At 40.7% G+C, this 13,570-nt stretch overlaps 1 protein-coding gene across 6 annotated transcripts in view; it reads left to right on the forward strand.

The window, feature by feature from the left end:
* COP1 (COP1 E3 ubiquitin ligase) overlaps nt 1-13,570 on the forward strand; it is a 333,778-nt gene that overhangs the window by 256,935 nt on the left and 63,273 nt on the right. The window lies entirely within an intron of this gene.

Below are 13,570 nucleotides of genomic sequence, written 5' to 3' on the forward strand. Positions count from 1 at the left end.
TTTTCATGCTAGCAATGCTAGCATGTCAAGGCTTTCTCAGGTTTTCAGTTGGAGAAATCACTGTTTACCCAGATTTGAATAACCGGCTCCTGGTCGCTGAGTCCAAGTTACAAGTTTGTAAACACAAGTCCTTGTCTCTTTTGTCAGTGTTAAGTCTAAAGGTCAAAATAGACAAGTCGACTTTGCAACCTACACAAACGTGTAAATTATATTAATGTGACTTTGGATGCTTTCTTGAAAGCAGCCTTTTTTTCCCTGACAACAAAATTGTAAAATGCATGGTTATGCTCCTTTTCTTCAAACACTTGGTCCCTGCCTTCAGGTCCAGCAACTTCTGGGGCTGTTGGCATCTACCACAGCTGTGGTACAGCATGCTCGATTGGGGATGCAGCCCCTTCAAGCCTGGTTTCTCTCACTCTTCTTGCAACCACCCATCTATGTTGCTCCAGGTGACTCTGGAGCTTGCTGCACAACTGGGCTGGTGAAGATCCCCCCCCCCAACCTACAGATAGGAGACTGGTCTCTAGACCCCGCTGGTTCTGTGAACTGCGGTTGCCAGCCCGTCAGGATGAGGGGGCTTGTTTACGCCAACATGCTGTTCACGGCCATTGGTCCACGATAAAAGCTGGCCTGCATATCAATGTACTGTACTGGAGTTCCTGGGAATCACCAATGCCTTTCAGGCCTTCGGGCCCCTACCCGTGGTCAAGTGGTCTCGGTCGCGTCGGACAATACCACTGCATTTTATTATATAAACAAACAGGGCAGCATGCACTCGTTACGCCTTCTGTTTCACACCATCAACCTTTCGGAATGGTGTTATGCTCGTCATATTTATCCAGTAGGTGTATGTTTGGCAGGCGAGAACAATTCCATAGTAGATCATCTCAGCAGACTACAGTCCTGCCCTCACGAGCGGGCTCTCAACAATGCCATCTTTCGCCGCCTCTGTCGGTGTTGGGGACTCCGGACATAGATGTTTTCGCATCTTGGATGAACAAGAAGTGGACCATGTTCTGCTCCCAAGCCGGCATCAGCCGCAACTCCCTGGGGTACGCTTTCCTGATGAATTGTTCACGGGGCCACCTTTACATGTTTCCACTTTCCCCTTACTTCAAAGGCTGTTGTTCAAATTCGACAAGAGAATGCAAACGTCATACTTATACCCCCGTGGTCACCTCACCAACCTTGTTTCTCGATCCTGCAGGATACATCAGGCTGCAGCTGGTCCCTCATCTACTGTCTCGAGGCAGAGCTCAGGTATTTCATCCAGACCTCAAGTCCCTCCACTTGACGGCTTGGAGACTTCCCCGACTGTAACAGACATGCTCGGTCATGCTGGCAAACCTACCACCTTGGACCTACTCCTATAATTGGTAGGCGTTCTGTCACTTTGCATCAAGACAACATTCGCCTACCAGGCCACCGTCTCTGGACACACTCCTTCAGTTTCTCCTACACCTGTTTCGCTTGGGACTGGCCCGTTCTACCTTCAAGCTATTTCTCCAAGGCCTGGAAAATATGCACCCTGCCTATAAGACCACTAACACCTCAGTGATCTCTCCAATTAGTTCTTTGGCAGCTTATGGTGCCTCCTTTTCAGCCCTTGGCGTCAGCATTGCTCCAGTTGCTAACTGTCAAGACTTCCTTTCTCCTGGCAATAACCTCAGTTCGCAGGGCTGGAGGACTGGCTACACTAAAAGCAGAACCTCCTTTCCGCAAGTAGCCTGATGGCCAGACCTTACCTTCTTGCCTAAGGTATCTTCTGCCTTCCATTTGAACCAGCCAACTGTCCTTCCTGAGACAGCCCTGCACGCTCTAGACGTGAAGCGTGTTCTGTCATATGTGCACCGCACAACCACTTTTCGTGCCTCACAATGTCTCTTTGTCACCTTTGCTGTCTACTCCTCCGGAGCACTGGCTTCCTCTCAGAACATTTCTAGATGAATAGTCCAGTCTATCTCTCCTGCCTGTCACCTGGCAGAGAGACTCCTCTTCCAAAATCAGTGAGAGCTCACTCTACTAGACCTATTTTATTGTTCTATTCTTATGTTGTTAGCTGCCTAGAGTGGTCCTCACACGACCAGATAGGCGGGATATAAATAAAATAAATAAATAAATAAAAATAAATATAGCATCCTCAACAGCCTTTCTCCATGGAGTAGACATCGCAGATGTCTGCCGCGCTGCCACATGTGCCACTCCATCTATCTTCATCTCACACTACCGCCTGGATGTCTGAGCATAGGCTGAGGCTGTGGTAGGTCGAGCTATCCTGGTGTCTTGTGCACTTTCGTGACGTCCCTCCTCTTGGTTAGCTTGCCAGTCACCCATTAGTGTGCATTCAGAGAGACCATGAAGGAGAAAAAGAAATTACTTACCTGTAACTCTGTTTCTTCGAGTGATCATCTGTGAATTCACACTCCCCGCACTCCTCCCCACTGTCTATCATGTGTGCCACTGCATGCTGGGTAGTGGTGGTCAGTTCCTTGGAACTGAGGCATTGGGTCCCAAGGCGGAGTTATATAGCCAGTGTAGGGGAGGTCCCGGCACCAAGTGCTTAAAGCTATAGAAGCTTCCAAGGCTGCTCTGTTCAGGTGCAGATTAACCCATTAGTGTAAATTCACAGATGACCACTTGAAGAACGAGAGCTAAAGGTAAGTAACTTCTTTGTTTTTATTAGAGACCTATTTATAATTGCAATCATTTTTCAGATTTTATTGAAATAATTTCTACTATTTCAAAGGAACATACTTCTAAAAGTATCCATCAGTTGCAAACATGAGAGAAAATGCTTATTTCATTATGTTATACATAAATCTCTAGTTCTTTAAAATAATGAATCGAATGAAATTACACACACACACACACACACACACAATCTGTCTATATGGCGGGTTATAAATATAAATAAATAAATAAATAAATAAATAAATAAATAAATAAGTACGTAAGTAAAATATTAAATCTATCAATAATTCTCTTCCCTTTCCTTTTCCAGTAGGCCCAGTTGACTGAAATCTTAAATGAGGCATTTTATGTGTTTTTAATAGTAGTTTGTTTAATGGGGTTTTTACTGGCCTGTCCATGAAGAGCTTCAGACAAGTCAATAAAAATGTCCCTGTAGCTTGATGAATGTCATATGTAACCTCTAGCCATAGAATAGCTGTTCAGTTCAGAAATTAAGGAACCAGGCTATCATTGCTTTTTCATCTACTGCTCCCTTTGCTTTCTGATGCACTCAGAGATAATGCATCCACAGAGAACTGCTGTTGTTGACAAGCCACTTGAAAAATATACAGTACACTACTGATAGAAATTGATGTTGAAATGGTTAAAGGTTGGATTGTGGGATGGAGGCTTTTCTCCACTGGAGAGTATATGCAGAAAAATTCATCACAGTGCAATATTCTTGTGATCTTAAAAGGAAAATTCTGGAGAAGACAAATGGGAAGAAGACACCCACCTTTTTACCTCTTTCCAGCAGATTCAAATTTGTATTCTATTATATCATGGGGTGTATGTTTGGACAAGATACACATGATTAGTGCTCTACTGAAGTGCTTAAGTGTTCAATTCCATTTTATTTTTTGAATTAGTTGATGGTTTTTGATGTCTCAAATTATATCTGTGTTTGTCCATTCTTCTCAGCTCCCCCCTCTCAGCCATGACGGTCCTTTTAAAATGATTTGCTGTCTGTAAACATTGGGGATAGATCATTGTAGGTCAAAAGTTGATGTTACTTTTAGCTGAGATTTCTTGCTGTTTTGGCAGGAAAACTAACAGAGTAGAATCAAGGGGAATTGGCAGAGCTATCACTGTTTTCCTGATCTCTTCTTGGCATTGATCATTACTGGAATTGTCTGAATGTCACAGAGCACTTTAAATGTACAATCCAAGATAGACAATATTGCCTGGAGTGATTCCAGTTTGAGGCCATCATAAATCAATTTGAAAGGCTTTTATTGGTGCTCATGAGTTGTTGTTTTTTTACTCCTCTCAGCCTGCTTTAAGACTTGGCTTTTTAAAAATAGATTATACTTTTATCTTTTTCAGTGAAACATCCATATAGTCTGAAAAAGAAAGGGAGAATCTCTAATTAGAAAGCATGGCCACCTGTCCCATCATTACTGAATGTGAGGAGCATTCGACTTGATACTACTGTAACTACTTTAAAATGGCAACTTTGGATTAATAAAATATAAAAATGATACCTCATTTGAGTATAGAAATGAGCTACTAAAATAATAAATTACTAAGCAGCTAATTTTAGCTCTCAACACCCATAAAGTTCCCTGAACTCCTGCTGATGAGAACATAAATTGAATTATCATGTAGGTTATACAAGGAGGCATGCTGTGCTGGGGCCATATGTCATTATGCTTGGAGTTGTCTGTTGAAGAATTTGGAAAGCATTCAAAGGTTCAAGCAGATTTTTCCCCATTACACCTTTCCCTTGTCCATAACAAACATACACTGTTGCTTGAAATTGGCAGCATTCCAAATGTGTACCCTGTATATATACTAGACCATAGAGTCTTAACCCGTGGCCCGCAGATCCTTTGGCAGCCACAGTGTCCTCACTGGGTGGTAACTTGGGCTTGATCTGTGACGTTTATTTCCCATTCTCCCTAATTACCCTGAGTTTTAGTTCGGTAGGAGTTTGGGAATTTGCTGATTGCAGATTGAAGGCAAATTTCTCCTCTCACTGACAACAATCTCCAATTAAAATATAAAATATTTGAAATAGAATTAAAAATGTATTTAAAATTTAAAATATATTAAAAAAAATAAAAACTTCAGCATTCAGAAAAAGGCTTATTTTGACAGCGAGCAACTTGACGAGAGTGGTTTGTTAATGGAGTAGGCAGTTAAAATCACAGTAAAACAATGATAAGCAGGTGACAGCAGCTTACTCTTAAATAATAAAAACTGCAAGCAATAAAAAACTTATTTCTAAAAGCTTAATAGATAAAAAATAAAAACATAGAAGGAGTGGAGCTTGGTGCTTGCCTGCTCTTTGTCCACCCCTGCTAGCAAACACGGCGCTCGAAAGCACGCGTGAAAGCCTGGACAGAGAGTAATCAGGAGTTTGCACACGCTAAAATAGGCTGAGGGAATCCTGGAGCTCAGCTAGCCGTGCTACAACCCTCCTTCTTACAAGTCTGTCCACATAAGAACACCCTTGTACTCTCAGATATTACTGTTAGAAAAACATGTGGACTTTGTAGTCCTTAGACTTAACTTGCACCACAGGCAGGACTCCTTAAGTATGCTAGGCCGAGGCAGCACTCTCAGATGACCCTAAGACAAGTGTACTGTTCAGGAAACCAATTGATTTTTATAATCATTATTTTATTTAAAAAAATAAGCATGTTTCTAGGTATCAAAACCAAACTAAGCCAAGGCAAGTAAATAAACATTGTGTTAGTTATTTACAACTCTGTAGTGAGGCAAAGAAAACATGAAAAATAGAAAAGTGTTCAAAAACCTTACAAAAATACAAAAATCCATTGAAAAGAATAACAACAGTTCCAGTCCAGTAATTCATCAGGAAAAACAAAATAATCCAAACATGTTATAAAAAGGCTATAGTCCTCAGTGATTCTGTAGAGTAAAAATCCTGTACCAAAAAGAAAAATTCAGTAAGTGTCCCATTGTCCTTAGAAAATTACTTCATATGAAGTATTCCAAAAGTAAGAGCCCATAGAGAAATAATTCATAGTCCTTAGGAAAAAGCCCATAGGTCCAAGGGTAATCCAGTGTAGTATAAGGATCAGTCCATGTAAATATTGGTCACGATAGACTTCAGGGTTGGTCATGAAAGACATTAGGGTGAGTCACGAATGACTGAAGAGCCGGTCTTGAAAGACAATGTCCATAGGCAAAAAGTTCCTTTTTCAAGAGTAGCTGGCAAGGGCTTATCGCACCTTCCCACGATGTCATACAATCAGAGTTCGTTACTAGGCAAACAGTCCTGTTGCACCACATGACTTCTTTCCCATACACACCAGATGTTATTTGGGTACTGTGGTTTATCAAAGAGTCACAACAATTTCCATCTATCTAATCACACCGAGTCCTTTTCTCAGGCTCTCAGAATAACATTTTCTCTGCTCGCCTAGAAAACAACCTGTCAGCATAGCATAGATACTTTATACAAAGAAACAAGATGGAACCTCTCTTGCTCATTTCTTAATTACAAACCCCATATTCCTTACAAGATTTTAACTCAAAAACCCATCTCATCACAACCCCTTTCGTTCTTGGTGGTCAGTTGAAGTCTTAGCGGTTAGCTGGTCAGAGTCTTATTTAGTGTGTTAGTGATTTGCAGTTGGCCTCTGGTTACTTCTTTAAAATATGTTCTTCGACGTAGGTTAAAACTGGTAATGCACAGTGTCATGAATTTGATTATGAAAATAGAATAGAGATGTATTTCATAGGATTTATTTCAGAGCAGCAACGAAAAAGCTAGAAATCGGCTTGTGTCCAGGTGCTAATTAAGAGAAAAATGTACAAGGTCAGTTCTTCTCCAGCTAAAGAAAAAAAATCAAGAAGGGCAAGATGACCTCTCAACTCCGGCGGACAAGGACATAACTTGCTAATTTAAGAAAGATGAGAGAAGAGAGAAAGAGGAGGAGATGGACGGAGACACAGCTCGGACGACTGCCAGAACGCAGCATGAATTTCAGCAGAGGAAAAGCTACTAAAGGACTCTTATTTTTCTAATTAACCGTAAGATAAAATCCTATTTAGAAATGTAGTTAGATTGGTTGTTATTTTCGTTTTATAGAGGAAATGTTTGTTGGTATCGGCTGGGGTAATTTGGAAATGATTATTTGTGTAAAGATTGGATTATCTAAATGTGTTTCAAATTAATCTCTATCTTTTTAATAAAATATAAAAAGGCTATTTGTCTGTACGTTGGCTTCTTGAATAGACTGTCAAGCTACTCTAGTTAATTGGCTAATTCAGAATTGATTTATTTAATCAGGCCACGCGCATGCTACCAATTTAGGGTCCCACATATAAGATAAAGAGGAGTAAATCTTCTAGAATGACTAGAAGTTTTTTTATTTAAAAATTGTAGCAGACTTGGGAGAAAGGGTGGAAAAGTTGCCTAGGGTAAAATTAAAGGACCCGGTTTTACCTGAGTAGGAACTGTTCATCCTGGACCCCTCTCTGTTACGTGTAAAAGCAGTTTCTTAGGAAGCTCGCTTTTATGACATGGTGGCAGTGGTGGGATATAATTCACGTGCCGTGTTTACAGCATGGTGGCAGATGGGATCTGATTCACAAGCCATGGTTGAAGCTTGGGATCATAAACGCGCGCTTTGCTCAAGGGCTAAATAGTGCTGGTAATTGTTTTATGGAGGCAGACGTGTGAGCAGGCAGATACACACTGCTAAATAAATGACCAGAGAAACTTCCCTGGCGTGAGGTTCAGACCGAAGCAGGGAAAGTTAGTAATTGTTTTGACTGGGGAAAAACTCCTATGCAAAGGCTCAGGCTAAGTGATGCAAGGAGAGATTCTGCCAGTGGTTTAAGTGTTCTGTGGGAACAGGCATTTTGCTGTGAAAAAGTGCCAGCTCGAGTCATCAAGGTGACAGAGTGGCAAAAATTGTTTTTGGTTGTTGAAGTAGCATGAGTCTATAAGGAGCCAACCAGGATAGTAAAAGAAATTAAAAATAATTAAATATAGTTTTAAAAGGAAAAATTTCCTGCCCTAAGCCAGAACCTAACGGACAGATTCCTGGAGGAAAAAGTAGTATCTGTCAAGCTGACAGCTTTATTGTTTTTAGCTTCTCCTGGAGTTAAGTGCTTCGGCTAAGGCTGCAGGGAGAGAGCAGGAAAAAAATGGCTTTTAGCAGACGTTCTTCACTGCCTGAATTAAGTGTGGATAAAGAAATTTTGGAAGCAATGGAGCTCAGTTCTCTACTGCAGAGTGGAGCCAGACCAAGAACTATTAGTAGTTCTTTACAAATACCCAAGGAATTCCATATGAGAAGTGCAGTTACAAAATTTACAGAAGAAGATGTCCAAAGGCTGAGATCAGAGAATCCAGATGTATCTAAGCCTCAAGTGAGGCCGAGAAGGGCACAGCAGTACACTGGGGCGGAACAAGTTCCAACTCAGAAGGACCTGCTAACAGAGGAAATCCTTGTTGATGACCAGAGGTCAGCAGGAGCAGTAGCACAAGCCAGCAGCAGTCCCGCAGAACAAAGGAATGTAAGTTTCAGGTTGCTAGAGCAGCTTACCCTGATGATGGCAGACTTCATGGAGAGCCAAAGGCAATGGTTTGAAACCCACTCCATTAGTCAGAGAAAGGCAAGGGAATACCACGAGATGAAATTCAATCTTTTGCAGAGGAAGATTGCTGAGGAAGAGCAGGCCAGAGGCTCTTTAGAGAGCATGGATAGTGGAAACCTGTCTGATTCCCAGGAAGAGGATGAAATAATTTCCTTTAAGAAGAGTGAACCTACCACCAGAATTAAGCCTATTCCGGAAGTGCCCAGACTGCAGAGCCAATCTGAAGCCAAGAACACAGTGGTTCCAGAACCAAGACGGTCCTTAGCTGGGGAACGCAGAAGCATGGGCCCTAGCCAGACTAGTTCACCCCTGACTTGTTTCCAATGCGGAGGAGCCCATTTAAAGAAGGATTGTCCAAGACTGTCCGTATCAGCTAACCAAGACAGGAAGCCAATTGGCAAAACACCGGTACCTGCACCACGGAGATTCCAGCAGGCACCCATACCCACTCCACGGAAATTCAAGCCAACGACCCCTAAAGTGAATTATCTCAATGCAACACCACTAGAAATACCAGAAGAAATACCAGAAGAACCGCAAGTCATTAATCAACCAAGGATTGTGCCAAGGATAATGGGCTTACGGGTAGCTCAAGTCTCAACGACAGTAAATCAACAGACACCCTCAGGGGAAAAGTTTTTGGTGATAGATCCCAGTAGTATTCTACCTGAAGAGCAGTTTTATTGATCGTTGCAAAGTTTTTCAGAACCCGTCACACTACATTTTGCTTCAGGAGATATGACTATAAATGCCTCTCGAGATACCGCCGCGGACATTTCTTCTATTAACAAACGGTTTGTGGACCCGGCACTAATTCTGAATAACCTGAGATGTCCAGTGAAAACATATGGATCCGGAGAAGTAATCAAGCGATTCGTTCCACTTGTGTATGTGCAACTAAGCTACAAGAATTGGAAAGGTGCAAAATATCTATTAGTGCATGAAGGCAAACCTGATTTTTTATTAGGAAACAATCTAGCATTTTTTAGCCACCAACACACTTTAAAATCAGCTTCCGTACAAGCAGTGACACGTGCGCGAAGCAAAGCAATAGAACAAGTCCCAACTGAAGGTAACTCTGAGGAGCATTCAGATGGACATGTAACGCAACATCAACCCCTTGCAGACGAACCGGATAGTACAACCGAGATAAAAACTGAACCAGAGGATCTACTTGTACCAATGGGATCAGAGGAATTCAAACGAAAACAGATGGAAGACCCTACATTGGATTCTTTGAGGTCTCAAGCCGACAGTTACGCGGTACAACCAGTACAACAAAAAGTAACCTTTTTGTGGGGACAAAATGGACTATTGTACCGAGAATATTTTCCCAAATCAAATGATCAAGTGGAACCAGTACAACAACTAGTGATTCCAGAGAGGTGTAGAGAAAGAATTCTGCAACTTGCCCACGATAGTCCAAGTAGCGGACACCTTGGAATCCAAAAAAACTTTAAGTAGGATTTCACAGCATTTTTATTGGCCCGGCATTTCCAAAAACGTCAAGGACTATGTTAATTCCTGCGATTATTGTCAGAGAACGGGGAAACAGACCGACAGTACAAAGGCGGAAATGCAACTGACAGAAATCCCAGATCAAGTATTCCAATATCTTCAAATGGATGTACTAGGACCTTTTGTGCCAACAAAGTCCAAGAAAAAATACATTATCTCGTTCATATGTCAAGCCAGTAGATGGATTGAGGCATACGCAATCAGCAGCCTTTCGGCTCAAACGATTGCTCGAGTTGTGGTGGACTTATGCTCTCGAATAGGGGTACCTACTCAAATTATTTGTGACCAAGCAGGTGCTTTCAAAAGTGAATTGATGAATCGAATTTGTGAAATCAGCGGAATTAAATTGAACTTTAGTGTTCCTTATCATCCATAATCTCACGGAATGGTGGAAAGAGAACAACAAACTTTGTTAAGAATGATCAAAACCTTAGTCCAAGAATACGGAAACATTTGGGAGAAACTATTACCTTTTGTGTTATTCGCATACCGAAGTGCACCCCATGTTTCTCTTGGAGGTTTTTCACCGAGTGAGGTAGTGTTTGGAAAAACCTACAAGGACCTTTAGATCTACTGAAATCAGACTGAGAAGGTGTGGTCAGAAGTAGCACGATTCCAGTCGCGGATTTTGTCCGGCAACTACAAGAAAAACTCCTAGCAGTACAAGAATTGGCTAGAGACAATTTGTTGAAGGCTCAAACAAAACAAAAATATTACCATGACAAGAAAGCTCGACACCGAGAGTTTGCAGTGGGTGATATGGTATTGGTACTGAATCCGCTCAGACCTTCGAAGTTGGAAGTAGTCTGGAAAGGTCCAGGGGAAATTGTACAAAAAGTAGGAAATGTAAATTATCTGGTGAAAATGTTGAATTCATCCAAAAAACCAATAATGTATCATGTAAATAGTTTAAAAATGTATAGAAACAGATCTGCAAACAATTCTGATTGTAACAATGTGGGGAAAAAAATCGAACATAATGTAACAGATCGTTTAAAGATTGTATGCTGATATAATATGGTTACCTTGAATTTCTGTTTAAAATTAATTAACTTGTTTTCTTTTTCTGTATTTACATAGAGATGTACTTAGCTATGAGAAAAGAGGTATTACTTTGATAAGCTTAATACTTGGTTAAGATAATTGTAAGTTTACATATAGCCTTGTTAACCTTTCATAATCAAATGTTAAGTTAGTAACAAAATAAGAACTTTAATAGTCCTATATTTTGTATCTTTAAGGGGTGCGTGTCATGAATTTGATTATGAAAATAGAATAGAGATGTATTTCATAGGATTTATTTCAGAGCAGCAACGAAAAAGCTAGAAATCCGCTTGTGTCCAGGTGCTAATTAGGGAAAAAATGTACAAGGTCAGTTCTTCTCCAGCTAAAGAAAAAAAATCAAGAAGGGCAAGATGACCTTTATCTTATCTAAACTCCAGCGGACAAGGACATAACTTGCTAATTTAAGAAAGATGAGAGAAGAGAGAAAGAGGAGGAGATGGACGGAGACACAGCTCGGACGACTGCCAGAACGCAGCATGAATTTCAGCAGAGGAAAAGCTACTAAAGGACTCTTATTTTTCTAATTAACCGTAAGATAAAATCCTATTTAGAAATGTAGTTAGATTGGTTGTTATTTTCGTTTTATAGAGGAAATGTTTGTTGGTATCGGCTGGGGTAATTTGGAAATGATTATTTGTGTAAAGATTGGATTATCTAAATGTGTTTCAAATTAATCTCTATCTTTTTAATAAAATATAAAAAGGCTATTTGTCTGTACGTTGGCTTCTTGAATAGACCGTCAAGCTACTCTAGTTAATTGGCTAATTCAAAATTGATTTATTTAATCAGGCCACGCGCATGCTACCAATTTAGGGTCCCACATATAAGATAAAGAGGAGTAAATCTTCTAGAATGACTAGAAGTTTTTTTATTTAAAAATCGTAGCAGACTTGGGAGAAAGGGTGGAAAAGTTGCCTAGGGTAAAATTAAAGGACCCGGTTTTACCTGAGTAGGAACTGTTCATCCTGGACCTCTCTCTGTTACGTGTAAAAGCAGTTTCTTAGGAAGCTCGCTTTTATGACACACAGATGGTTCCTTAAAAGCCTCACATCAGAGTTTCTTGCAGGAATGTTTAATTGCAAGGAAAGAAGGTAAACATTAACATTTCAGCAGCCGGCATCTTGACTTCTTGGCACCTTATCTGATGTTATGCGCGGGGGAGTATATTGGTTATAAGATACCATTCAACTCTCAGACATTAGGTTTCTGCAGCACAAACTCCTCTTCTCTTCTCTAGGCTTATTATCAGCAAAGAGGCTCTCTCATTAGTAGAAAGTTATCAGAGGATTTACCTTTTATCACCAGGTATAGCTCAAAATTTCTCGGAGCTCTGTCTCAGCACCGCCAAACGCTGACACTGCCCAACCGGAAGTCCCCTATTTTGTACTGTTTTGACATTTCAGTGTGGCATGGTGGTTCTTTTCTTGTTTATCTTTCCCCCAAAAGCAATCAGTGTGGGAATGGATCTTCTCCAAATTGCTCTGGAATAATGAAATATGGGGGAGAGAGAGAGAGAGAGAGAGAGAGAGAGAAATGGACATCCAAAATACATCCTATTTTTCAGCATCTGCAGTATTGGCACCTTTAGTTTCTTGAATTTTTTTATCCTTTTTTGTTGTCTTCTTCCATTTCTCATTCAATATTTCTTCCCTTTGTAGAAGTTTTACTTATACTTCACAGCAAAGTTTAGAAGCATGGGAACATAGTATATTTCTTGGGAAGAAGGCTTATGTATGATGGATTCAGTTGTCTAGCTTTTGTTTTTCTTTAATTTTATAGGGAATATTGTAGCAAATAAAATGCAGTCTAGTTCTGAAGCACAAATATGTACATCTTCTCATTAGACAGACTCAGAAACAAAGTGATAACTATCTTCTTCATCATTATAATAAATGTAGGTTTGGTTTTCTCCCATCTGACTTTTTATTCTATATCAGGGACCAGATGGGATATCAAACAACACACACACACACACACACACACACACAAACTCGTACCAACACATGGGACAAAAACATGGCACCTTAAAGACTACAGTGGGGTCTCGAACAACCCTACTTATGAACAATTCAACTTATGAACCTGCCCTACCTGCCCTATAGGGGAAATAAGAACTCAACATACGAACTTCCCTTGAGTTACGTATAGGGAAAAAAGTCCCCCCTTCCTCCCCTTAGAGGCTTCTGGATGGGAAAAAAGGGTTAGAAACTTAAAAATAAATAAAAGTCACTTACCAGGCCTTGGTAGCCCCCAAACAGCAGGAAAAAGAACAGGAAACAGCTAAAAGCCCACACCAGAAGGGAGCCTGGCAGCCATTTTGTGCTTTCCCCCCTCCTGCACCCTCCTCCCCCGCCTATCAGCTGATGGGCTGGCTCTGAAGAGGCTTGGGGAGGCTTTCTCAGCACCTAAAAAGCCTGCCTGTGTGTCTTTGTGCTGAAAAAATCAGCACAACATGCTTTAAAACATTATTTAAATTTGGCTTTGTTGAAAAAAAAGATTTCTAAAATGCTTTGCAAACTGTTCCCTGCCTTCCTCCTCATTTTCTGAACCTAAGGGAAAAAAAAGAAAAAAATATCACCCTCTAGTGGCAGAAGACGGAATAGCAGCTTCCCATTAGTTTCTATGGACGGAAAAGAGCAAATACAGATTAAATGGTTTTCAATGCATTTCTATGGGA

This window comes from Pogona vitticeps, chromosome 4 (assembly GCF_051106095.1).
Source record: "Pogona vitticeps strain Pit_001003342236 chromosome 4, PviZW2.1, whole genome shotgun sequence".
Taxonomy (NCBI): Eukaryota; Metazoa; Chordata; class Lepidosauria; order Squamata; family Agamidae; genus Pogona; species Pogona vitticeps.